This window comes from Rhinatrema bivittatum, chromosome 5 (genome assembly GCF_901001135.1).
Source record: "Rhinatrema bivittatum chromosome 5, aRhiBiv1.1, whole genome shotgun sequence".
NCBI lineage: Eukaryota > Metazoa > Chordata > Amphibia > Gymnophiona > Rhinatrematidae > Rhinatrema > Rhinatrema bivittatum.
In genome coordinates, this window is record NC_042619.1 from 82049807 (window position 1) to 82073059 (window position 23253).

Genomic DNA, 23253 nt, shown 5'->3' on the forward strand with positions numbered 1-23253 from the left:
AGCTCATTTTCACACCTTGTGGCCCTTTAAAAATGTTGGGTTCCATCAGTGAAGATGGAGTTTTCCCCATCTGACTTACCCACTGGTGAAACTTTGACAGGTTATTTTTAATGCTCAACATGATTTATTAATATGCCAGTAATAGAATTATCTATTTTGGTTTTATAGTGAAGTCATATAATTTATAATCTGTAATTTCATTCCTTTAGAATACTGGGCAATTTAATGCAGGAAACGCGAGGACAGCGATTACTCCTGAAGAAGGACGTTTGTTCCAAAACACTGCAATGTCGGGTGGAAGTTGAGTTTTGCACAAGAGAAGATTGGTTTTATCAATGTGCACCTGCACTCCAAGTAGCTTTCTCGGTTTTTGGATTTGATAACAAGTTTAAGATAAAAACTTAGGTAAAGCTCAGCTTATTTGCAAAGAAAAGAAAATATACTTAAAAAAGAATTTTTGCTCACAACATGAACATTTTAATTTTTCATATTGACTGATGATTATACCTTTGCACATTGGGGTGTCAGGAACTCGAAATTTCTCATGCCTGGAAAGTGCAATATGATGGTCACCAATAACATTTAAATAGTGAGCCTTTTCATATATCCAAGATATACGTATTGAGAGTGAGATCCTTTATTTATTCATATGGTTTTGATTCTTTCACTCTTGGGTTCCTCTTTAGTTAGAATGAGGAATGAATAATGTGGAGGAGGAAAAGACCTCAGATTTGGCATACTATGTCAGCCGATTTAAAAATGTCTGTATTCTTCTAATCATTAGTCAAAAGATAGGCGGCAATAAGTCGGATTCCCGCCCTGAGGCAGCCTATTGGCGAAATGATTGGCCAACTTTGGCGGCTTTTGCCAAGATTCTCTGGTCTGTTAGAAAGGAATGGTCATTATAAGATAAGTTCTTTGTCTCTCATTTAGAAAAATATAAAAAATACAAAAAGTTGAACTTATTAAAAGAGTTTTTGATATCTGAATATTAAAAATGGCTAGTTGGAGGTTTTTGACCGATGATACAAACAATACTGACAATTTTAAGTTAGCTGACATAGTATGCTAGATCTCTGAGCTCTTTTCCTCCTCCACATTACTCAAGCAAGAAACCAAGATATTCTCAATATAGCTATTTTAGTGAAAGGGTTTCTTGTATCTAGGTTGCTATCTTTCAGTATCCCATTACATACTTTTTTTTGAGTGTTTCAGAATGAGGAATGAGGCATGGACAGGGAAGCTCAGATAAAATGTGTTCCACACATTAAAAAAGGTTGAAGATAGACTAAATGACTAACCAAATGGTAAGGTAAAGGTGGTGGTTTAAGATAAAAGGGCATCATTCAAAAAATGGAAAGCAGACCCAACTGATGAAAATGGGCAAAAACATAAATGCTGGTAAGTTAGGTGTAAAACAGTAGTAAGACAGGCCAAGAGAGAATTTGAGAAAAAGCTTGCCAGTAAGGAGAAATAATAAAAACTTCTTTACATACATTCAAAATAAAAAGCCTGTGAGGGAGTTAGTTGGGCCACTAAGATGACCAAGGGGTGCTAAGGGAGGACAAGGAAACAGTAGAAAAACTGAATTATTCACCCCAGTATTTACTGCGGAGAATGATGAGAACAGACCCACACCTGAATGGGTAGAGATTCTGAGCAACTAAAACAAATATCTTTTACAACAGAGGATGTAATAGATAAAGGGGCGGATTTTAAAAGCCCTGCTCGCGCGCCTGTGCGCCTATGTTCCATAGGCCTACCGGCGCGCGCAGAGCCCTGGGACTCGCGTAAGTCCCGGGGTTTTTCGAGGGGGGCGTGTCGGATCGGCGCGGCATTTTGGGGGCGGGACGCAGCGTTTCGGGGGCGGGCCCGGGGGCGTGGTTTCGGCCCGGGGCGGTCCGGGGCGTGGCCGCGCCCTCCAGAACCGCCCCAGGTCGCGTCTCGGCACGCTAGCGGCCCGCTGGCGCGCAGGGATTTACTTCTCCCTCCGGTAGGCGTAAATCCCCCGACAAAGGTAGGGGGGGGGTCTAGATAGGGCCGGGGGGGGTGGGTTAGATAGAGGAAGGGAGGGGAAGGTGAGGGGAGGGCGAAAGCGAGTTCTCTCCGAGGCCGCTCCAATTTCGGAGCGGCCTTGGAGGGAACGGCGGCAGGCTGCGCGGCTCGGCGCGCGCCGGCTACACGAAATCGGCAGCCTTGCGCGCGCCGATCCAGGATTTTAGCGGCTACGCGCGTATCTACTAAAATCCAGCGTACTTTTGTTTGCGCCTGATGCGCCAACAAAAGTATGCGAAGGCGCGCTTTTTTAAAATCTACCCCAAAATGAACAAACTAAAGAGTAACAAATCTGAATTGATAGAGATTCTAAGCAACTAAAACAAATATGTGTTACAATAGAGGATGTAATAGATCATATTAACAAACTAAAGAGTAACAAATCACCAGAATCATATGGCATCCATCCCAGAGTTCTTTTAGAACTAAAACATGAAATTGCTAACCTGTTATCACTAATCTCTTACCTATAATTCAAAACAATCATGATACCTGAAGACTGGAAAGTGACCAATGTGATGCCGATTTTTAAAAAGACTCCATGGATGATCCAGAAAACTACAGAGCAGTGAATGTTGCGTGTCCCGGCCATGTTGGTGTCGTGACCGGGCCTGCTCACTTCGCGCTCCCGTCTACCAGCTCCGGCTCCTTGTCTCTGACTGCCGCGGCCGGCGCTCCCAGGCCCATCTGGGCCTTCCGACTCTCAGCCCTCCTCACGCCAGGGCTCGGCGTCCTCCACAGCATCGGCCCCGCCCCTAGGAGCGCACGCGTGGACCGCAAGTCCATTTAAAGGGCCCAGCGCGGGAACCCGATCCACAGTGCCTGCTGATGACATCACCTAGGCTGTGTATATAAAGCGAGGCCCAATCCCCAGAGCCTCGCCTTGGCAATCGGGTGGACACTTTGGTGTAGCTAGTTTGCTGTTCCTTGTTCCTCTGCCTGATCCAGTCTCGTTCCAGTATTCCTGTGTTCCTGTTCGTTCCAGTGCTCCTGCATTCCTGTGTTCCCATGTCCTCCTCGTGTTCCAGTATCTCTCCTGTTTCCTTCCTTCGTTCCTCCTCTTGTCGTACCTCCTTGGACTGATTCACGGTACTGATCTCTGTCTGCCTGACTACGTTGACTGCTGCCTGGAAACGACCACTGCCTGCTCATTGAACACATTTGACCGCTGCCTGGAACAGACCACTGCCTGCTTACGGACCACGTATGGACTGATCTCGGAACTGACCCTTGCTTTGGCTGACCATTCTCGGACTGATACCTTGGCTTTGACCCTTGCACTACACTCAGATACTCTATTTGCTCCTGTGACTACTAGACCAGCCTAGACGGACGCTATCAGTGACCTACCTCCAACTGGACCCATAGGCGCTGCCTATCCCGCCTGGAAGACCTTCATCTCCCGTCTCCTTCCGGAGGTTTCCAGTGATCCAGATCTAGTGCGTCCATTCCTCATCAGCCACGCAACAGTGAGCCTGACATTGGTGCTGGGCAAATTGGTGGAAACCATTCTTAAAAACAAAATCACTGGACAGCAAAATGAGGGTTGAATTAAATGGTCAGTTTTTCAAATGGGATAACAAATTGTAGGTTGCGGAAGTTTAGCAGTCTGGAAAAACTCTAATGAAGTCCAAAAATGAAAAGGTAGTATTTAAAGGAAAAGATGTTTTAAAGACCGCTAAACCTCCGCAACACACAATTTGCTTTCCCTGTTGGTATATTAGTGTATTTTGCGCTGCATCTGCATTTCTTCATGCAGTTTTCAAATGGGCAAAAGTCATTAATGGAGTACTACAGGCATCGTGACTAGGACCTATGCTGTTTTAACATATTCAGCAACGATCTGGAAAAAGGAATAACAAGTGAGGTGATCAAAATTGCAGATAATACATAATTATTCAAAGTTGTTAAAACAGCAGCAGATTGTGAGATACTTCAGAGGGACCTTGTGAGACTAGAAAACTGGGCAGCTAAATGGCAGGTAAAATTTAAAGTGGAAAAGTACATATAGGGAAAAATAATCCCAGCTACAGGTACATCAATCTGGGTTCTGTATTGCGAGTCACCACCTAGGAAAAAGACCTTGGAGTCCTTGTGGACAATGCATTGAAATCCTTGTCTCGGTGTGCTGCAGTGATCAAAAAAGCAAATAGGATGTTAGGAATGATCTAAAAAGGAATTGTGAAGAAAATGGAAAAAATCATACTGCCTCTGTATTGAGTCATGATGTGACCGCACTTTGAGTACTGAGGGCAGTTCTGGTCACTCCATCTCAAAAAAAAAAAAAAAAAAGCCATAGCGGGACTAGAAAAAGTGTAGAGAAAGGTGACAAAAATGATGAACAGCTCTTTTGATGACAGTCTTCACAGGCTAAGGCTTTTCAGCTTGGAAAAGAGATGGCTGAAAGGGGAATTGATAGAAGTTTATAAAATCATGAGTGGGTTGGAACAGGTAAATAAAGGATGGTTATATACCCTTTCAAATCATATGTATGTATTTATTTATTTATTTGGGCATTTTATATACTGTCTTTTCAAATGAAGAACACAACGGTTTGCAATATCACCATTCCTATTCTTGGTCTACAATCACATATTGTACTAAAACAAGGGGATCCTCCATGAAAGTATTTTTTCATTCAAAAGCACAATCAAGCTATGGAATCTGTTACCAGATGACATGGTCAAGGCAAACAGCAAAGCAGAGTTTAAAAGAGTTTTAGAAAAGTTCCTAAGGGAAAAGTCCATAACACATAGTTAGCCAGGTAGACTAAAGAAAGCTATTGCTATCCTTAGGATTAAGTAAGAGAAATTAGATTTACTTTTCGGGGTCTGTCAGGTTCTTGCGACCTGGATTGGCCAGAGTTGGAGACAGAATGCTGAGCTCAATGGACCTTGGTCTGACCCAGCATGGCATTTCTTATGTTCTTATTTCATGGCCTGTGATAAACAGCAGAATTTCACAATCTGGTCAGAAATCACCAGTCAACATTTTCTTGAACCAGTTAAACCAGTCTCACATTTCACGAGCTCACTCTCACATGTTCACACTACCCTGAGTTTGTTATTAACTCTGGATTTATGAGATTGTGAGAGGCAGTCTAGGATACTAGGAAATGATAAACTGATTCAAAAAATGTAAGTAGGAATGAGGATTCACTGGATTGTACCTCATGATTTTGGGAAGCAGTCAGAGGAATTTGGAAATGATAAACTGTAGTAACTTAACTAGGAAGGAGATCTTACAAATATAGATGATTTTATGGTATGTGAAATACATTTTGCTGGTTAACCACTATGGATCATAGTGTGATGAAATATGATAATCTATAAATGGATTTAACTACTTGCTCAAGGCAATTTACAATCATAAGGGCTTACAATCTGTCTGTACCAGAAGGAAAGTGTGGAGTGATTTGCCCCAGATTAGAGAGAATGAAAGTGAAAGAAACATGGCTCCCCTCCTTTTCAACCTGCTGCTCTAACTACTAGGCTATTCAGGCCCTAAACTCAGGGACCAATTTATCAAAGGGTTTTTCTCATATGTATGAAATGGGGGTAGAGGGTAAGAAACCCTTGGTAAATTAGGCCTACAGAACTGCAGACAGATCTTTGTGGAATCCATGAAATGCACCAGAGAAATTCTCAGTCTTTCTAATTGCCCTGTTTCTATATATGAAAATAGATTGTGTCAGTGTGCCCAATACAAAATGAGTTAAAAAGGGCATACAATTGCAGTGTTCTGGAGAGAGCCATGGTGTGGTCCCTGGCCAAAGATTGCCACTGCAATGACTGGGCTAAGCGAGTTGAGCAAAAACCCAAAGAGTTGCACATGAGGCCAATCCAAATGAGCTAGAAGCCCAGAGGAACAAGAGGAAAACTACTGAGCAAATAAATGGACATATAACAGTTTGGAGCTACTAAGGTAATTTCCTGAGGAATGAATTTTAGTAGTCCCAAAACCCCAAAGATCCCTTTTCTACTTACATTTTTTTATTTCATTTTCTCCATATATAGTGATTGGCATGAGATAGAACGAGGACATATAACACTAGGAAGGGGTGAAATTAGAGAGTCTTATACAAGCATTCAGCCCTTAACACACAAAAACAGTTGACTGTATCAGTAGCAGATAATAGATGCAAGTATTAAGGATCTCAAACATTCAACTTGTGGTGAACCATAATATGAAACACACAAAGGCCGATATTCAGAACTACTTAGTCGGATAAGCAGTGACTTACCAGGTGACAGCCACTGAATATCCAGCTGTGTTCAGCAGCCGCCATGCAGCTGGATAAGCCACTTATCCTGCTAAGTAGATAGTTGGATATCCAGTGGGGTGAGCAATGGGTGTTATGGAGAGAGTCACACTACTTAGCTGGATAATTTAACCAGATGATGCTGAATATTGGCCCTAGCTATTTATATGTATGTTATAAACACATTTTATCTCACATGTCCTTTCAGTTATCTTTTATATACATCAAGTATTTCTCTCTTAAACCTGTAAACTATTGCTATTACATGATCTTGTGTAACCTCTGTTTCCTGGCTTCAATGTCCTTTGAATAGGTTCTAATTCTGCAGGTGGAATAAGTATCAAGACAAGTTATTAATGTCAGAGCTACAACAAGTTGAAATTATCTTACTGATTTGTAAGTGTAAAATAAATATAGAACATTATAGAAAATGAGCTGCAAAATAAGCAATGGGAAATAGGAAAAAAACATGTCTTTACAACATTTCTAATAAAAGAAACAGGAAAGATGAGGGGTCCTATTAATTTTTTCCTGTTGGCACAGAATCAGAAAAAATATTGGATAAATTAAGACCAAGATTTTGTTTTTCTAATGTTGCTACCCAGGTAACCTGGAACCCAATTATTAGTTACAAGGAGTTCCCCCACCAGGAGGCATATCTCGTAGCTGCATGCACCTGTGTAGAGCAGAGGAGGAGGAGTTGCTTTAACTGTCCACCGAGAAGGATAAACCCCAAACTGATCCTTAGCTCTGAAACTGGCGAGAAGGAAGAAGAGAAACTGCACAGTTTAAAGCTGCTCTTCTTTGTGTGCATCCATCTGTGTGTGCTAGGGCTTACTTTTTATTTTTCCTTCTGTCTAAACAGCTGAATAGTCCTTTCTGTGCTTTGCAAGCCAGTTTTCACATCTCTGTAGGTGTCCATTCATCATCAACTAGATAGCTGACCAAAAATAAGATAAGCAGCTAGGGAAGAAATAGTTGTTTTATGTTGTACAGCATGTTTAAAGGTTAAAAGCAGAGGGATAAAGCACAGAATGGTTCTGCGGGAAGGTATTGAATAGAAAAAAAATGTGTTCTTTTTTGACACTCCTCAGCAAGTTACACATCACATAAAAAAACCAGCATACTACACCCATTCCTCTAGTACACATCACGAAGAAGCCAACGTACTAAAGAGCAAATTTCTTTTTTACAAAACAGGTTTTGTAGTGAAAAATTATTTTGTGAAGAAAATTTCCAAAAATTAATGTTGCAGTAGAAAATGTTTGTGCATAATCTGCTACACATGAAAGTATATTTAAATTCTCCCTAATAAGCTACTGCAATGCAAAATCATGCATGCAAAGCAGCTCATTAGGGGTGAATTGTGAAAACGGGCATACAGAAAAGTCCTCACAGTCATGTTGTCACAAAAAAAATAAATAAATAAAAAGAACTACACCTCTTTTTTTTTTCTTGTGGCCAGGAGTGGGGCTTCATGGAAGCGGCACAGAGCCCACATGAGAGCCCTTCCCAAACAGAAAGACCTTTCCTGGTGGGCCAGTAGTCCCACCCTCATCCTGGCCCCCTAAGGGGGACAAAAATGTTCCATAGCAGTGGGGCTATTAGAAGCCCCACCTTCTTGTAACCCTTTAAAAATGTACAAAATAAAATGTTGGCCCCCCCCTGGACCCTCCATCCAAGATTACCTACTACTGGGAGTTCTTGCTGGGGCAGGAGCGATAATACATGGCCCCAGGGGGACAGAGTAGATGAAGAAAACTGCAGGAGGGCTCCCAGAACAAGTACGAGTATATTAGATTATAAGCCCCAGCTGACCGGGCAGAAAGTAGGCTTGCCAATAGGGGCACTGGGAGTGGAGTCTGAGAGTCAAGGGCTTGAAAAGGCCACAGATGTATTACCTCATGGGGTAGATGGAGTAGTCTGGTGTGAAGTAGGAAGGCCTGAGGACAACCAGAGGGATTGGTAGGTTGTGCAGTTGCCAAGGAACAGTGCTGTGTAGGGATGTGAATCGGGCTTCGGACGATATTTTCAAAATAGTCAGAAATCAGGGGCTCCCGATAAGAGAACCCCACGATTTTGTTCCTGGGGTTCTCTTATCGTTTTGGGGGAGGGCGGGAAAAACGGCACACCAAAACAATCCCTAAACCCACCCCGACCCTTTAAAACTGTTCCCTTAGCTTCCCCCACCCTCCCGAACCCCCCCAAAACATTTTATAAGTACCTGGTGGTCCAGTGGGGGTCCTGGGAGCCATCTCCCGCTCTCGGGCCATCGGCTGCCACTAATCAAGGGCGTTGATGGCCCTTTGCCCTTACCATGTGACAGGGTATCCGTGCCATTGGCCGGCCCCTGTTACATGGTAGGAGCACTGGATGGCCTGCACCATTTTTAAAGATGGCGCCGGCCGTCCATTACTCCTACCATGTGACAGGGCCTGGCCAATGGCACGGATACCCTGTCACATGGTAAGGGCAAAGGGCCATCAACGCCATTTTGATTAGTGGCAGCCGACGGCCCCAAGAGCGGGAGATCATTCCCGGGACTTCCACTGGACCACCAGGTACTTGTAAAATGTTTTAGGGGGGTTCGGGCGGGTGGGGAAAGCTAAGGGAGCAGTTTTAAAGGGTCGGGTGGGTTTTTTTGTTTAATCGGCTCAGGCGCAGCCGATAAACAAAACCGCGATCGGGCCGCACAAAAAAAAATTAACGATGTGAATCGGAACCGGAATCGATTCCGGTTCCGATTCACATCTCTAGTGCTGTGTGCTAGAAACTCAGGCTATGGAGACTTTAGGTGGGTGAACTAACCCTGTATTCTTTGTGAGGAGCAGATGCAGAGCTGCGTACTTGGGGCTGTGCTGAAATATTTTGACAAAACATTTCTTTTTGGTGAAGTTTTTGAACAAAACAGTAGGCAGTGAATGTGGCATTGGAACTTGCAAGGCTGTATTTAAAGACCATTAAAGTACCTTTTTTTGCCTGTTTGCCAGAACTTGTTTTCCCTCTTTGAACCTGAACATAAGAAGTGCCATGCTGGGTCAGACTAAAGTTCATCAAACCCAGTATCCAGTCTATGACAGTGGCCAGTCCCTAAAAGTAGATTCCGTTTCTTGCTGCTATATCCCTGTGACAAATGGTGGATCTCCCTGAGTCACCTTGTTAATAACTATTTATGGACTTTTCTTCCATGAACTTCTCCAAACCCTTTTTAAATCCAGCTATGCTAGATGCCTTGACCACATCCTCCAGCAACAAATGTCACTGTTTTATTGCTAAGGGGGTCATTTTCCAACTCGCATTATGGCGTTTTTGCATGTGAAAAACGACTTAACGCATGCGAAAAGCACCATAATGCATGGTGCGATGCTAATTTTTAAAAGGGGAGGGATTGGGGCGGAGTCGGGGTGGGAATTTTGTAAAAGTGGGCTGACTTCGCACTTTGTGAAGCCATAACGCAAGATAACGCACAACTCATACAATGATGAGATTTGTACAGTGTTCTCTAAACTTAGCTTGATGGACTCTCTATCTGGGTAATATCAAGCTAGGTTGAGAGAACATTGTTCAAATCTCATCGTTGTGTGAGAGTTTCCTCACTCTGAAGGACATCAAATCTTCACAAGAGTCTACTGTTCTGTTCGTACATCTCACTCTGCATGTCAAAGTGGCCCCTATCCCCCTACACTACTACCTTAACCTCACCTGAAGTTACTGCTAGGTAGGCCTCCTATAGTAGCATAAATAGCTAACTACTAGAAGGGCCTTATAGTCTCTCTCTCCGCTCCCCCCCCCTCCCCCCAGTGGTTGCAGGTGGTAATACCTGTATATTTTGATGAATCTAGCCCTAAATGGAAAACAAAACCCAAACCTCTCTCTATTGGGTCTAAATCTGCTCCCTGTTAGCTTAAAGGAGTGTTCCCTAGTCCTAGTGTTATTTGAAATAGTAAATAACCATTCCACTCCTCTCATGATTTTGTAGATCTTAATCATATGCCCCTCAGTTGTCTCTTCTCCAAGATGAACAGCCCTAACCTGTTTAGCCTTTCTTCACAAGGGAGCTGTCCCAACCCCTTAACCATTTTTGTTGCCCTTCTCTGTACCTTTTCTAACTCATCTGTATCTTTGGCTATATGACGTTCTCTGTTTTATTCTCCATTCCTTTCCAAATAAGTCCTAGAATTCCATTTGCTTTTTTTGACCACCACCACAAACTAAGCTGAGGATTTCAATATACTGTCAACAATGACACCTATATCTTTTTCCTGGATGGTTATTCCTTATGCAAAATCCATCATTGTGTATCTAAAATTACATCACCTTGCACTTTTCCATATTAAATTTCATTTGTGATTTAGATGTCCGGTTCTCCAGTCTTGCAAGATCCTTCTGTAGTTCCTCACTGTTGCAATTCCCAAATTATAGTTTAAAGTTTGCTGAGAGCTGAGATTTGACTCAGGGAACCTGTAAACTGAAAGGCTCCAGTCTGTGCCTGATTAACTGGCTGACCTCGACAGGAAGTCAATTAAGCTTCAGACAGAAGCTAGACTGAAAATGAACAACGCCTAATTAGCTACCTTTGTTGACAGCAGTTGTAGACTAGAGTCTGATGGGAAAACAGTAGTTGTTGCTATTCTGTTGCTTAATAAATACTACTAAATGGTGTTTAAACAATCAAATCTGTGTCTTCAGAGAGAAATAGGAGGAGGCCCCCCTCCTGCTGCAATTTGTTAAAAAGTTACTTTTGGCAGGAAGCCAAGCGAGCTCCCTGCAGAAAGGAGTCTGAAAGCTGAAATGGAGACAGATGAATACATTCTGTATACATTAGGAAAATAAACACTGCCTTTCTCTCAAGAATGCAATAAAATTGAAACTTATTGTGAGATGTTTCTTTAATTTGCTATTGGTGTAATAAAGGTGATCCTAACAGAAAGCTCTTACTTTTTTCTTTCTCCAAAGTGAAAAACGATGAGAAAGCTGCTAGTAATAAGGCTCAGCGACAAGTTATATCAAACTGCCTGATTCACCAAGGCTTTTCTCCCATTCTGTGTGTCTAAGGGAAAATACCCTTTGGTATTGACCAAGCAGGCCCTAAGGATGTTAATATATAATACTGAAATTGTTTGCTACTGTTGCTAAAGCTAAGCTGGAATTTAAATCTCTTCATTTACACTTAAGTGGAAGGAAAAAAAAGTACAGAAAACAAAACATCTGAACTAGGGAGATAGCAAATAAGCATACACTTTTATAGTATTTCAATTGTAAACTGCTTCGATTCATTTTATGGAAAAGCAGTACAGCAAAATTATTAAACTGAATAAACTAAACCGCAATTACATAAAAGCTCCATAGTATAAATTAAGTGGACAATGCTTTATCTGCCTGCTGGAGATACAGCAGGGGTAGGCAATTCTAGTTTACAAGGGCCACAATCCAGTTGGGTATTCAGGATACCCCTAATGAATATCAATGAAATAGGCTTGCATGCAGTGTGCATGCAAATATCTCTAATGCATATTCATTACAGATATACTAAAAAATCCGACCACTTTGTGTCCCTGGAGGACCAGATTTGCCCAGCCCTGAGATACAGTATAACTTCTTTCAACCTCTCTCCCAAAGTTGGCTCATAGTGCTCATTTCTTCCTCTGATACACTAGGGATTTTCTGAATCAGTTTTGGCATCCAATTATAAAAAAATCTCATAAGGCTCTTCTGCAGGTTATGGACTTAAAAGCCCACATGCGCATTCATTCTTGCAAAATTTACCAGAGATCCCAAAATGATTCAAGGAAAATCCAAAATGAAAAAGGAGGCCTGTGGAGGGGCAATTTCATTTCTGTCATGATCACTTTAATGAATGAACTTAATTAGAAGAGACACCTCAAATGCAGTGGTGGATATTAGAGGAGAGCTAAAAGAATTGAAAGTGTAAGATGGAAAAAATTAAATTCCTATTGGACAGCAAATCGACTCTTATAGCAGGCTGCTTTAAAAAAAAAAGAAGCATGTTAAGAGATTACCAGTTGACTTAAAGGAGAGACAAGGTGATCTTGAAAACAGGCAACCAAGATAAAACATAAGGAGGCCAATATTCAATTGGCTGTTTAGTGGATAAGTTAGCCAGATAACATGTCCAGTATATTCATCGGGATAAACGTCCCACTGAATATGCTTGTTTAAAGTTATCTGGTTTTTATATATATATATATATATATATATATATATATATATATATATATATATATATAGCTGGATAACTTTATCCCTACAAACAATAGAATAAGGTTTCGGGTTAATTTTTCAAAATTCAATACGCCATATGTTAAAGTACAATTGCTGTTAGTGGTCCTACATAATTTGTCCTATCAACGGGATCTGTATAGCAATCATTCTTTGGCGGTCCAAATGGACCACCAAAGAATGTTTGGGATGAAGAAACGCCAGTTTGTTTTGCCGTCGTGGGAATGAACTTTAGAAGTTCTATTACGAAGGATTTAGAAGACTTGACCCCTGAAGCAGGACCTGGGTGGTCCGAAACGTGATCATGTCGGGATTTCAGCCTTAATCCCGGTTTGAAGCTAAGTACTACAATTTTTGCGTATGATTTTTCATCTAAACAAAAGCTTTCTCGTGGCTTTGTTTTGAATTTAGAGGTTTATCTTCCCGTGGCAATATAATTTTCGAAAGACTTTGAGAGACTTCAATATTATTAATAAAGTAAAGTGACCACTCCTATGTTGGGTCTGATTGCTATACAGATCCCGTTGATAGTGGTCCTACATAATTTGTCCTCACAGCAATTGTACTTTAACATATGGCGTATTGAATTTTGAAAAATTAACCTGAAACCTTATTCTATTGTTTGTACGTGTACTTCCGGTTTCTGGATAGTAGGGCTTATTGTTTGTAACTTTAACCCTAACCAGCCATTGGTTAAATATGGCTGGTTAGACCTAAAGTTATCCACCCTCGTGTGGCCAGATAACTAGCTACTTACCCGGATATCTTCCAAGATATCCGGGTACGTAGTACACCTTTTAAAAAAAAAAAAAGCACAGGCCTCCCAGCCTGATGCCCATCCCCCACCACTCACTAAAAAAATGTGCCCCAATCTTTAAAAACAATCTATAGCTCAAAAAGATGAGTGCCGCCAGCCCCTCCTCACCCCCATCCCCGCTAAAAAATCTTAATTTTATCTCTTCAGCTCCCTCAAACATCCACTCAGCCCGCCCCCCCCCCCCCAGCCAGGCATCTCCCCATCCAGCTGGTTACCTTGAAAATTGCCCCTCTTCTCCTGCCGGGATCGCTGTGCTATGAGATACCGGTGTATGTTTCCAGTGTTATTACCTAAGTAACGTTCAGAAGTAGATCTAATGTTATGTGGCTAACTTAGGCCTGGATTTTCTAAGGTCGCAAAATCCAGCGGTAACGGGGGGGGGGGGGGGGGGGGCGGGCCTGCGGTACACTGGCTGCCGCTTTCGCACCGGATAACTACACCATAAAAGGTGTAGTTATTCAGCGCGAAACTGGCGGCGATAAAGGTTCTTACCTTTCGCTGCTAGCGATGTCTCCGCAGAGTTGGCCCCAGTGCCGCTCCGACTCCTCCTCTTCCGGGGCAGACTCCGCCCCTGTTTAGCAATCGCATGCGATTGCTTTTGAAAATGACCCTCTTAGCCAGATATAACCGATATTCAGCTAAGTTAGCCGGATAGCAAAACTCCTCCCCAGAACGCCCCTTTTATATCCGGGTAAATTATGGCCAAATAACAATATATCCAGATAACTGGCTGAAATTGCCATATTAAATATTTACACAGATAACATTTCAGTTATCAGTCTAAATGGATTTTGAATATCTACCCCAAGATTTTTTGGCATTCCAGAGAGAGACCATAATGAGGATGTATAGGCTATTGTTAAAAGAGACTGGTGCAACCGTCATGGCCAAAAAGGCAATAGAGAAATTAAAAGAGAAGGTGTGAAAATATTTCAAGGGCAAGATAAACCAGGGAACAAGGAAAGAGCAGGGCAGATACAAATTTACCCTTTTCATCTCATTATCCCTTGCACAGCTTTCAAGTTTGTATTCCAACAGTTTAGAAATTAAAATGTTGTATTTTAATTACAAGCAACAAGAGGCTTCACTACAATTTCTGCCTAATGTTCCACAAGAAAAAAAGACTTAAATAAATGTCTATAACTTTTGGAAAAACGTTTTCATAATTCCCCTATGACTCTTTGAAGGTTTTGTTTTGTTTTTGGCACATTTTCCTGTCTTTGTAAAAAATAAAAGGGAAAAAAAAAGACTCCTAAATGAAAGTCCCATAAACTCCTGTGTCCTTTTTCTGCTGCAGTCATTGCAACAGACATTGCCATTCATATGTGGTTCTTTCAAAGGGCAATTTTTAGAGGGTGCAGAGGAGTTGCCGACCCATGGGCATACAAACCTATTTTAAAGGGAAAGGTACTGCAGGGATCTCTTCAGATAGCCCACCCTGGAGGCAGGAGGGAGGAGGCATTCTACAAGTAAACACATATTTACCCATGGAAATTCCTTTGAAAATTGCTCCTTTATTAGCAAAAAAGTCTTCTTGCCATGTTTAAAAGCATGGTTGTTTCTGAAGTTAATTCTAAAATGTTTCACCAACACCCATGGGTGGTTTCCAGAATTCAGTGTTCACTGTATATTACATGTTAAGACATGCTTTAAGTTTATGCCTAATATGATTAAAAAACAAGTCCAAAATCATAAGTGAACTTCCATCCCTTCCACAACATCAGGGAAATTATGCATCCTTTCAAATATCAAATTCATTTTTTATGTATATTCCTCCTTTCATCATGACCACTGCAAAGCAAATTTAAAGTTATTGTAATGATTTGTGGGTTTGTGGACCCTTGGCCCAAGGTGAGAGTTGATACCACCTTTGGGGAGGAGCCCCACAGGTCCACACCATTGGGAGGCGAGGTCAGGTACAGCAGGAGCTCTGGGTGAGAATCTGTGTAGAGGTCCCAAGGAGCAGGGTAAGAGACACAGCAAGAAGGGTCCCCCACAGTAAGCAGGCAGGCTGGAGATATACAGTAGAGGCAACCCTGAAGGGCAGAGCTACGTAGCGAGGGAGGTACTAACGCAATGACGTAGGCTAACCCGCGGAGCAGGGAAGCCCAAGTCAGGTCTCCACATGATGACGTACACAAGCCCGAGGAGCGGGACGTGCCGGCAGTCACCAGTGGTTGAACAAGGGTATTGCCCCGAGGAGCGGGAAAGCACAGCAGTCTCTGGTGTCGAACGTAGGTGCTGCCCTGAGGAGCAGAGAAGCACTGACAGTCCCAAGTGTAGAACATAGGCACTACTCCAAGGAGAGGGGAAGCACTGACAGTCTCTGGTATAGAACGTAGGCACTGCCCCGAGGAGCAGGGAAGCACGGAGACAGAACTCCCAAGTGGTGAAGGCGTTCCCAGAGACAACCCCGAGGAGTGGGGAGCTGAAGGAGTAGGACCTCTGGAATGTGCAGGGCCAGCCCGAGGAGAGGGGGAAGCCAGAAGACCAGGTCTCTGTAGAGAGCGCTCGCAGGCCCCCAAGGAGCCGGTACCGGCCAGGATCTAGAGTCCAAGTAGGATCCGGTAACATCACCACAGATCCAACGGAGACAGGAGCTCGTAGAGGAGCGATGGAACTCATTGCCAAGTCGGCTAGCTGGGGACAAAGGCGGAGCGTAAGAACCCTGATCCAATGACATCATCAATAAGGGATGCCCCCGAGGTTCCTGCCAAAGCAGCTTCAAAAGAGGGCCCGGTGGCACGCATGTGCGCCTAGGAAGGCCCAGAGTCAGCATGGGTGGTGGCAGTCCAGACCGCCACAAGGAACCATGGGGTACCTGGCGGCAGAGATTAGCCCCCGCCGTGAGCAGACCCGGAGAGGGAAGCAGGATGGTGCAGGACATGAGTAGATGCGGTCACAGCCATCTGCGACAGACAGTCATAACAGTTATCTTTAAATATGCAAAAGACTGGATAGAAAGCAGAGATGCTTACCTGTACCAGGTGTTTTGAGGACATCATCAGATGAGCCCCGTTGCGGAAAATTTATGTCAAAGTTTCTAGAACTTTGACTAGGCACACTGAGTATGCTCAGTATGCCCTATACCATGCACCCACGCGAGGTCCCTCTTCAGTCTCATAACATAGAATTACGATTAAATTAAAAAATAGGATACTCCCAGCTCCGTGGGGTAACGTACAAGTTTCGTGAGGACTAACATCCTGCTGTCCTCAGAGAACACCTGTTATAGGTAAGCAACTCTGCTTTCTCTGAGGACGAGCAGGATGGTAGTCCTGACAGATAGATGAATCCCTAGTTACAGGCTGCTCCCCAACACAAAAAGGGGACCAACAGACATCTAACCAGGTGCCAATGGGCACAACAACACCAGTGCTGTTGGTAACAGAGGGGGGAGACAGCCTGAACACAAACAACGTGCCATAGGTTGGGAGAGTTGTGTTCTACACCTCAAACAGGGTTCCACAGGACAAACTTGTCAAACCTACTGTCATGTCGGCCATCCCTATCAGGACAGTGATGGGATGTGAATGTCTGGAGAGACCTCCACGCTATAGCCTTGCAAATCTCCTCCACAGGAACTGCTTGCAAGTGGGCCACTGATTCTGCCATGGCTCTGATAGAATAAGCCTTAACACAACACCAAGATACAGTCCAGCCTGGACCTAACAGAAGAAGATGCAATCTGCTAGCCAATTGGATAGTGTCTGTTTGGCAACCACAACGCCCAATCTATTCTTATCAAAAGAACCAAAAAATTGGGTGGACTGTCTATGGGCTTTGGTCCGCTCCAGATAGAAGGCTAAGGCTTGCTTGCAGTCTAAACTGTGCAATGTTAATTTGCCATGGTGGGAATAAAGCTTGGGAAAGAAAATTGGCAAGATGATTAACTGGTTAAGATGGAAATCCATCACCACCTTAGGCAGGAACTTAGTGCATACACAAGACCACCCTGTCATGATAAAACTTAGTATAAGATTGATAAGTCACTAAGGCCTGGAGCTCACTGACCCTGCATGCTGAAGTGACTGCCACCAAAAATAAGACCTTCTAGGTCAAGTACTTCAGGTCACAGTTGTGCAGCGGCTCAAAAGGAGCTTTCATCAGCCGAGTTAACACCACGTTGAGGTCCCAAGACACAGTGGGAGGCCTTAGGGGAGGCTTCAGTTGAAGCAGGCCCCGCAAGAAATGTACAACTATAGGCTGTACAGAGATGGGCATACCATCTACACCTTGATGGTATGTGCCAATTGCACTAAGATGAACTCTAACAGAGCTGATTTTTAATCCAGCCTCCAATAGGTGTAGAAGGTAGTCAAGCAGTTTTTGTGTGGGGCAGGAGAATGGATCTAGGGCCTTCTGCTCATACCACATGGAAACCCTCTTCCACTTCAGTCCATAGGACTTTCTAGTGGAAGGCTTTATAGAAGCCACCAGGACCCGAGACACATCTTCTGAAAGATCAAGCAGCTGCAGAATTAACCTTTCAACATCCAGGCTATGAGTGACAGGGCCTAGAGCTTGGTACGCTGCAGACTGCCCTGTATGAAGAGATCTAGGGAAGTCCCCACACTGATCGTTTTCTGGTTGGACAATTCCTGCAGGATTGGAAACCAGACCTGTCTCGGTCAGTGATGGGCTATCAGGATCATAGTCTGTCTGTCCTCACAAAGCTCAAGAAAGTCTTCACCACTAAGAGAATTGAAGGATATGCGTACAGAAGACCCTTGCCTCAATGACAGGCAGGGGTGTCTGAGGCTGGTATTCCATCTGACCTGTACAAGAAGCAGAACCGAAGCACCTTCCTGTTGCAGGGGGATGCAAGCAGATCTACATCTGGTTTCCTCCAGAGGTGGAATATCTAATTCGCTACCCCCTGGTTCAGGGATCACACGTTGGGTCTGAAGACTCAATTCAGTCTGTCCGCTGCCATGTTCTCCATCCCAGCCAGATACATGGCCCTGAGCACCATCCCGTGGGACAGAGCTCACGACCAGATCTGGACCGCTTCCTGATACAGGAGGTATGATATCGTGCCTCCCTGCTTGTTGACATACCACATGGCTACTTGGTTGTCGGTCTGGATCAGGACAACTTTGTTGGACAATCGATCTCTGAAAGCCCATAGCATGTACCTGATCATTCTAAGCACCAGGAAGTTGATTTGATGTTGGGTTCCATATTAGGTGCTACAACCCAAGAAAGAGATCTAGGTGTCATAGTGGATAACACATTGAAATCGTCGGTTCAGTGTGCTGCGGCAGTCAAAAAAGCAAACAGAATGTTGGGAATTATTAGAAAAGGAATGATGAATAAAACGGAAAATGTCATAATGCCTCTGTATCGCTCCATGGTGAGACCGCACCTTGAATACTGTGTACAATTCTGGTCGCCGCATCTCAAAAAAGATATAATTGCGATGGAGAAGGTACAGAGAAGGGCTACCAAAATGATAAGGGGAATGGAACAACTCCCCTATGAGGAAAGACTAAAGAGATTAGGACTTTTCAGCTTGGAGAAGAGACGACTGAGGGGGGATATGATAGAGGTGTTTAAAATCATGAGAGGTCTAGAACGGGTAGATGTGAATCGGTTATTTACTCTTTCAGATAGTAGAAGGACTAGGGGACACTCCATGAAGTTAGCATGGGGCACATTTAAAACTAATCGGAGAAAAGTTCTTTTTTACTCAACGCACAATTAAACTCTGGAATTTGTTGCCAGAGAATGTGGTTCGTGCAGGTAGTATAGCTGTGTTTAAAAAAGGATTGGATAAGTTCTTGGAGGAGAAGTCCATTACCTGCTATTAGGTTCACTTAGAGAATAGCCACTGCCATTAGCAATGGTTACATGGAATAGACTTAGTTTTTGGGTACTTGCCAGGTTCTTATGGCCTGGATTGGCCACTGTTGGAAACAGGATGCTGGGCTTGATGGACCCTTGGTCTGACCCAGTATGGCATTTTCTTATGTTCTTATGTTCTTATGTTCCTGAGCATACCACAGACCCTGGGTGCCGAGATTATCCACGTGAACTCCCCACCCCAGGGTAGATGCATCTATGGTTAGCACAATTTGAGTAGGGAGACTCCGAAAGGAAATCTCATGTTCCAAATTAGAAAGCACCCGCCATCAGGACAATGAATCCTGGAGAGATGGGGTGACTTGGATGCAATACTGTAGGCTCTGAATTGCCTGGCACCACTGTGACTTCAAGATCCACTGGACTCTGTGCATATGTAAACGTACCAAGGGAATGACATGGACAGTTATAGCCATGAGGCCCAAGAGCCTCAACATGTGCCAGGCTGACACCTGCTGGCTCTGCTGAACCTCTGCTGCAATGATCGCCAAGGCAACAGCCCTCTGGCAAAGCAGAAAGATCTTGGCCTAAGCTGTGTCTAGCAGAGCTCCTATGAAGTCCAATCGAGGTGACAGGCTGAGATGGGAATTTGGGTATTTGAGAATGTACCCTAATGATTCAAACATCCGAATAGTCAATCACATGGACCCAATAGCCCCTGCCTGAGACATGCTCTTGACCAGCCAATCATTTCTGGAAAACCAGTGGTGTGGACACGAGCCTAAATGGCAACACCCAGTACTGGAAGTGCTGTTTTCCCACCACAAATCAGAGATACTTCCTGTGACCAGGGAAGATCTCGATATAGGTTTATGTGTCCTTTAGGTCAAGGGAGCATAGCCAGTCCACTTTTTGCAAAAGGGAGATCAAGGTGCCCAGGGAAACCATCTTGAACTTTTCTTTTTTTAGAAACTTGTTCAAGTCTCTCAGATCTAGGATGGGACAGAGTCCTCCTGTTCTCTTTGGAATCAGGAAGTACCTGGAGTAAAATCATCACCTTTGCCTTGGTGGTACAGGCTTGACCACTCTGGCTGTTAAGAGGGAGGAGAGCTCCACTGAAAGTACTTCCTGATGCGCTACCGGCCACCAATATAGGTACAGAGGGCAATTTGGTGGGACACCCAATAAGTTCAATTGGTACCCTTGACAGACAATGGACAGAACACACTACTTCAAGTTTACACTGGGCCACTGGTTTGCAAAGAACCACAGCCTGCCCTCGAACAGAGGGCTATCTCCCCAGGTACACGCGAATGGCTTACACTCCATGTGGCCCAGTCAAAACCCTGTCCCCAGGTTTGACTGAGGAGAAGCTGGGGCTTGGGAGCTCTCTGTTGGCTGGGATGGCCACAGGAGCTCTGATGGTGTTGATGGGAGTGAGGAGGCAGAGGATATTACTTCCTTTGGTGAAAGAACGATGTCCTTGGCCCCGGTCTTGATGGCCTCCTGGAGGAGGAGGATGGGTCCGGTGTACTGGCAGAGAGTTGTTGAAGGGTTTTGTGATGGTCGCTGAGTTGGGCCACAACATTTATTTATTTAATATACCGACATTCGATCTCAATTGAGATATCACACCGGTTTACATTCAGGTATCCCCAGAGGGCTTACAATCTAAGTTTTTGTACCTGAGGCAATGTAGGGTAAAGTGACTTGCCCAAGGTCACAAGGAGCGACAGCAGGACTCGAACGTTGGTCTCCTGGTTCACAGTCCACTGCTCTAACCACTAGGCTATTCCTCCTCCATCCCTCACCCTCACCCTGTCTCCAAGAGATTCTCTCCTGTACACAGCATGTCAGCCAGTCGTTCCTGTACCTCCAGTCAGATATCTGAGGCCCACAGCCATGCCATTCTGTAGTCACCGATTCCTGCCACAGAGACTCTCAATGCCATCTCAAAAACATCGTAGGTCACACAGACCTCATGTTTCCTGCACTCCAAATCCTTGTGCACCAGCGACAAGAGGGTGTCTTGCTGCTGTTGGGGAAGCTACTCAGCCACCTCCTGCACCTGCTTCCAGATGTCCCATGAGTACTGGCTCATGTAGAGCTGGTAGGCAGTGATGTGGGCAATGAGCATGGCGCCTTGGAACATCTTCCTCCCAAGAGCATCCATCACGCTGTAGTCCTTCCCTGGGGGTGTAGAGGAATGGGTTTGAAAGCACTTGGCCCTCTTGACGGCAGATTCGACTACCACCGACTGGTGTGTGGCAGCTGATGCTTATTGAATCTGGCAGCCTTTTGGACAAGGTAAACCCTGTCTGCCTTCTTATTAATGGGAGGCACTGTGAGGGGATGTTCCCAAATCCTCACTAACAATTCCTTAAGGATCTCATGTGCCGGGACTGCCACAATCTCCTTAGAAGTCTCCATGAGCTGAAGGATCTCAAGCATTTTGTGCCTGGCCTCTGCCATCACCCTCACAAACCCTGCAAAGGTTAAGTTCTTAGGTGGAGACTTCCTTTACTCTATCTGATCATCCCCCCAGGGAACACTGGGACCCTCATCCTCACTGTATGCCACAGGGGATAGGGCCCTAGATGCTCAGCCTATATCCAGAGGTGCAGGCACAGGTGGAACTAGACGAGGGGCTACAAGCCATAGCACCTCCACCAGCCTCAATGGAGCTTCCTCGGAGGAGGAATTGGCAACAACCACCATATTGATAGGGGGAGGCCTCAGTGCCCCACCGGGCACAGACGCCATCCCAGGAATTGGCACTAGCTGGATCGGTAACTCACCAATGAGCACGTTGAGCTTCCCCAGTAGCAGGAGGATATCGGGCAGCACCGGCTCCAGTACCATAGGCCCAATGCCCATCAGTGCTTGATCTACCGCTAGCTGGACTCAATGGCTCCAGCTCCTCCTCAAATGTTGCCGATGCCAACACCAACTGGGAAGAGGGAGGGGTGGCCAGATCTTCCTAAGGAACTATGAGGTGGCTTGATGACTGGCACCGGGACCAATGGAGATGATCGCGGAACCCCAGCATCAATAGAGGATAGGCACTCCTTGCTGCAGGGTCACTTCAGTGGCATTGCGGCAAAAGCTGGTGCATCCCCATGCCCAGCACTGTGCATCAATGGGGACTGGTGCCAATGTTTCTTAGGCTTCCCCTCAATGCTCAGCCTGGTCATTCCACAGTGCCAAGGCTGAAGACAGTGAACCTGGCCTCCTCGGCCCGAAGGAGATTAGCAACAGTCTGTCTCCAGCACCTATATAAACCGATTGCACCGACAGAACCAATGGTCCCGCTAGTCGATGGTGCGGTGTCCATTGGTGAGGCTCCAAGGTCCATTGATGCTGATGCCGCCGATGCCGAAGTCAATAGCTTAGACTGATTTATATTGTCAAGTCAAAGCCAACATCCCTTTAGGGTCATATGAGCACATAACATAAGAAATTGCCATACTGGGTCAGACCAAGGGTCCATCAAGCCCAGCATCCTGTTTCTAACAGTGGCCAAGCCAGGCTACAAGTACCTGGTAACCCTGGACATCATGTGATGCCCTCAGGCAGAGGATACAGATATCATGAGGATCAGTGATAGACATAGTTCTCGGGCACCAGGGGTATTGACGAAAACCGAACATGGCCATGATGGGATTGAACAAAAGGGCCGCAAAATCAAAAGTGATGGTAGCGTAGATGGCCGGCAGGCACCAAGGCACTGCCACCACGGGGGGAATAGACTGTGAAAAGAAACTTATCTGAATCATCGAAAACCCTGACTAGTGACAGTATGGAAAGGCACAGAGGGGGACCTGGAGGTGGACTGAGAAGAAATTCCATTAAAAAAATGCAAAAAAGGCAAGTTTTCCACAAGGCTGAAAACAGCCAAAATGAGCTCAATCGCATCACGAGGCTTACAGCTCCATGGGGAAAAAGAGACTAAAGAGTGACCCCATGTGGACGCATGGTATGGGGCATGTTGAGCATGCTCAGTGTATCTAGTCAAAGTTCTAGAAACTTTGATATAGTGTTTTCTGCATCGGGGCTCCATCTGATGATATCACCC

General features: G+C 44.6%; 1 protein-coding gene and 1 long non-coding RNA gene across 4 annotated transcripts in view; one reads left to right on the plus strand and one right to left on the minus strand.

The window, feature by feature from the left end:
- The window catches only part of LOC115092045, a 298722-nt gene extending 298109 nt beyond the window's left edge, over window positions 1-613 (plus strand). For all 3 annotated transcript variants that reach the window (XR_003856889.1, XR_003856887.1, XR_003856890.1), the window contains one exon: window positions 210-613. This is a non-coding gene — a long non-coding RNA (uncharacterized LOC115092045). The remainder of the gene's footprint in view (window positions 1-209) is intronic.
- CRYL1 (crystallin lambda 1) overlaps window positions 1-23253 on the minus strand; it is a 267609-nt gene that overhangs the window by 179891 nt on the left and 64465 nt on the right. The window lies entirely within an intron of this gene.